General features: G+C 44.9%; 1 protein-coding gene across 5 annotated transcripts in view; it reads right to left on the bottom strand.

Moving 5' to 3' along the window:
- LOC115242600 (myocyte-specific enhancer factor 2) overlaps positions 1 to 4,372 on the bottom strand; it is a 79,628-nt gene that overhangs the window by 20,541 nt on the left and 54,715 nt on the right. The window contains exon 1 of one of the 5 annotated variants that reach the window (XM_029818997.1): positions 2,673 to 3,593. The exons of 3 other annotated variants lie outside the window; for them this stretch is intronic. The gene's annotated coding sequence lies outside the window, so the exon portion shown is untranslated. Of the gene's footprint in view, positions 1 to 1,937; positions 2,637 to 2,672; positions 3,594 to 4,372 lie in introns of those variants that run through there. One more of the 5 variants, XM_029818998.1, reaches the window with a different exon arrangement.

Raw genomic sequence — 4,372 nt, forward strand, 5'->3', positions numbered from 1 at the left:
AAAAAAGAATTGGTGACCTAACAATCGCCATGGATGATAATCTTAAATAACATGCTATTACGTAATTAATTTTTTTCGCTTCAACATATGTAACGCGCTTCTTTAACTGTGTAGTTCATAATTAAGATTTAAATGCTTCGTGAGAGCAATTTACGTTATGATTTTTTATGATAATTGAAGAAATAATTATAAAAATTTATTATACTTGTATGTTGTTATCGCGATGCAATATAACAATTATATATTCATACATTGTAACAAAATTGCATTTGTTTAGAAATTTCATAGCGATAAAACGGCAAATTAGTGTAATTAAATTTTTCTTTATTATCGGAAATTTGATAAGATACTAAAACATTTCAGCGAATGTTTGTTAACATACATATATACATAAAATAGCTGTTATATGAGATGGTAACAATTATTGTTTCGAATTTTGGAAAAGTTATAACTGAAAAAGTTGCCGCAATTGACTTTTCAAACAAAAATTGCATTCTTAAGATAAAAAAATATCGATTTTTTTAAATAGAAATATGGAGATTCCGATGTATGGGGCCCATTACTCCCACGAATTTTCAGAAATGTCAGACTTTTATATTTTTTTGTGTATTACGTCTATCATTAATCTCCTTATCCCGGTTATAAATTATGTAATATGTAAATTTCATGTAATCCCTCCTCCGCTTAACACACTCTGGCTATAAATTAGATAAAGAAATTATACTACTGTATATCAAATATATGTGTGCGTATGTAAACAATGTAATTACTGAACACACGTTTCTCAGACAAGTCTTATCAGCATAGTATTAATTCCAGTTTGAAAATGATTAATCGTATCGAAAATATAGTTATGAAAAATAATTTTATTTTATCTATAAAAATTTATCGTTTTCCAAATCATTTATATTTTACATATTACACTACTCGAAAATAATATAAATAAATATGATATCCTGGGGGAGGATTATACATCTTCATCATCGGAATTATATCTTCATTCAGATGAGATATTGGTCAGAAAATGTCAGATCGTGATAAATCTAATTTGGAATAGTTATGAAATTACGACGTTTTGAACAAGACAACTGCAGATGTCGAATTAGGAGCAGGATACCGAAGGTATTAAATTAAGATCACGATATGATTACATTACTCGCGATTATACTATTCAGCGTCGTCACAAATTACCATTGATTCTACGACGGTTCTCTCCAATTTTAATAACAGTCCAAATCTTGTAAGAAGACGAGTCTTTGTTGCAGGAGGAGCGTAAAATTTTAATTTTTTATTTTCCAAATTAATATAATATTTTTCAAATAATATGTATGATAAGTTTCAGAGACGCAAAGTAAAAAGTGCGTTTGTGCGCGCCAAGAATCAAAGATTACCGATCCGCGAACGGTCGTCTCGGACCAGATATGCTCGCGAATTTTCTACACACACTGAAACAAAAAAAATTGTTAACTTGACTAAAACCGTTCAACCAATTACCATTTTTTTTATTGAAATATTTATATATTTAAGTCAAATATACGTCATGTTAGATTTAATATGTCTTATTTGACTTAAATATATAAATATTTCAATTAAAAAAATGGTAATTAGTTGAACGGTTTTAGTCAAATTAACAATTTTTTTTTTTCAGTGTACGTCTTGGCTGGTCTGGGTCTTTGAGAAGATCGCAGAGATCGCCGAGAAGAATATCGAGACCTGGACGGCGTCCAAGAAGACTCACGCATACCTAACGAACAGCGATAATGGGGTGGAGGGGAGAGGAAGGAGGAGAAGTCTCGACGGAGATTCACCGTGACCGAAAGAGGGTTTCCTCCCACCCGCATACCTCTCACTCTCTCTCTCTCTCTCTCTCTTTTGCCAATCCCTCTTACATATTTCTTTTCTCCTCGTCGCCGCGCTACTGCGTTTGGTAAACTCACCGGGTCGAGTAGCCTACTACTGGATCATCAGCGGGGCATGTCGACGACGGCAGAGTGAGGTCGACTCGAGTCCCTTGCTTGAGCCGCGTATCGATCGATCTCACCCCGCGTGAGCGTCAACGAGAGCGAGGCCGAGCGAGCGGACGATCCTCGAGATCGGGCGCCGCGACGCGACGCGCGATCGCGATCGCGATCTCGCTCGAGGCCGTCGACGGCGATGAAGGACAACAACGACGAAGAAGGCGCTCGCGCGCGCGCGCAGCACTGACGACGAGATTTACGCGCGCAAACGCCGGCGATGGATGGAAGATGTCGTGTCGTCGTGGTAGACGCGTGTGTCGCGTCCTCTCTTTTCCTTTCTCTTTCCCCTTTTTCTCTCTTTCTCTCTATTACAACGTACGGCCGTTCTCCAGAACGACGTCAATGGTCCCGCGCGCGCGATCGATATCACCCCACACCACGATACACCCCCGCTCTTGCACACGGAGGCAGAGAGAGAGAGAGAGAGAGGGACGGAGAAAGAGATGCGAGGGAGGGAGAGAGAGAGAGAGAGAGATGCGAGATCGCGAGACGGCGCGATCGTTTGCCGATCAAAACAAAACTCGCCGTTCCTCTTTCTCCTCCTCCGCCTCTTCGCCAGATGCGGATTCTCGCACACTAATTCGCGCCGTCGCTGCTGATACCGCTGCTGTACCGACGATCAACCAACGAACGAATCAACCAACAGGCACTCACGGATCTTTCTCCCGTCGTCGTGTCTTGCGTGTCTCTTTATCGGCGTTTTTTCTCTTTGGCACACTCTCTCGGAGCCGGACCCTCTTCTTCTTCCTCCTCTTCGCGCGTTTATATGCTTGCGTTGTACGCGACGATCCGTCGGCGACTAGTAATTGCCAGTCGACGATTCTCCGGCTTGTATAACGATGAAAAATGAAAAAGGATCTATCGCGATTGATCGCGCTAACTTTCTTGGAATCGAGTCCCTCGTATCTTTCTCTCTTTCTTCACGCTTCCGCCGTTAATCACATTCGCGAAAAGGGCGCACGATTATTTATAGAGACGTACAGGTTTAATAACGGTCGTCGCGGCGTGAATCGTGAATTATTCTTAGGTCGTCGTGCGTATTTGGCGCACACGCGTGCGTGATCGCACTCGCTCCGTTCGTGGCGCGCGCGGTTAGATAGGTTAGTTAGCTTTTATTTATCCGCGACGTGTGTATATCGCGGGGACTAGATAAGTTGACTAGAGATGCACACAGCAGGAGCGCGCGAGCGTCTTTCTCGAAATATACTTTTCACGCGTGGCAACAACAACAACGACGACGATGATGATGACGGTGGCGAACAAGAGATGCGAAGACGGAGACTCCGACGGTGTAACACGCGCGGACGGCACTGCTTCTCCTCTACGCTGCCAGAGCGTATTCAAATTTAGACACGCGTCGTCTCTCCGCGACGGCGGGTGCTGCCCTGGCGCACATACGTCGCGCGTATATACGATGATGCACGACACAACGGCGGCGGCGGTAGCCGCTTGCGGTGAGCTTGCCGTGAGGACGGTTAAAAAACCGGGGCGGTCGCGCGCGCTTCGACCAGTTCGCCCCGAGTTCGCGGTCGAGCCTGAAATAAAGATTTGAGGAAGTCGGGCTGAGAACCGAGCGAGAGGAGTGTGTGCGTGCGTATGTGCGTGCGAGCGAGACGGACGGAGGAGCGCGGCGCGGGAGTAAAAAAAAGAGGGAGAGAGAGAAAGAGGTAGACGGAGCGATACGAGGAACGGCGTTAACGAGAGAGAGAAGGGGAAACGAGTCGCCGCGGCTGGCAGTCGTGTGTACCAGTCGGTCCACCTCACCTCTGAAATTCGCCTCGGTGAGGCGAGATACGTCGCCGCGGCGCGGCCGCTCATTGGTCGATAACGTCGCGGACGTCAGCCGTCGACCGGCCAATCGCGTCGCTTGTCGCGCGCGCGCCACCTCGCGCCGTCCGCCGCTACTTCGTCTCTAGATTCGGAGACGTATCTCTGTAGCCGCGTCTCCCTCGCACTCGCGGCTAACCGTATCCCCCTCGTATTATTCCGCGGCGCGCCGTCGCATGTCCTCGCAGCTGATCGGTGCGCGCGACGCGTGCGCGACGTGACCGTTTCTCACTCGCGTTGGCAAACGGGATGCTGTTGCTGTTGTTGCTGCTACCGCGAGTCTCTGAGCACGAGATTGCTCCGAACGATAATACGGCCAGCAATTCGCTCGTACAAATTGGATGCGTCATTTTTTTTTTTTTTTTTTTTTTTTTTTTTTTTTTTTTTGCTTAACTGACACGTGATCTTGTCAGTTTCTGTATTTTTTTATGGACATTACGCTTGACTTTATCCGCAATTTGTATATTATATATAACAGATAGGTAGATAAAATAGAGAATTATGAGAAAAAAATTCATAAATGTTCG

Source organism: Formica exsecta, unplaced genomic scaffold (assembly GCF_003651465.1).
Source record: "Formica exsecta isolate Colony F162 unplaced genomic scaffold, ASM365146v1 scaffold614, whole genome shotgun sequence".
Lineage (NCBI taxonomy): Eukaryota > Metazoa > Arthropoda > Insecta > Hymenoptera > Formicidae > Formica > Formica exsecta.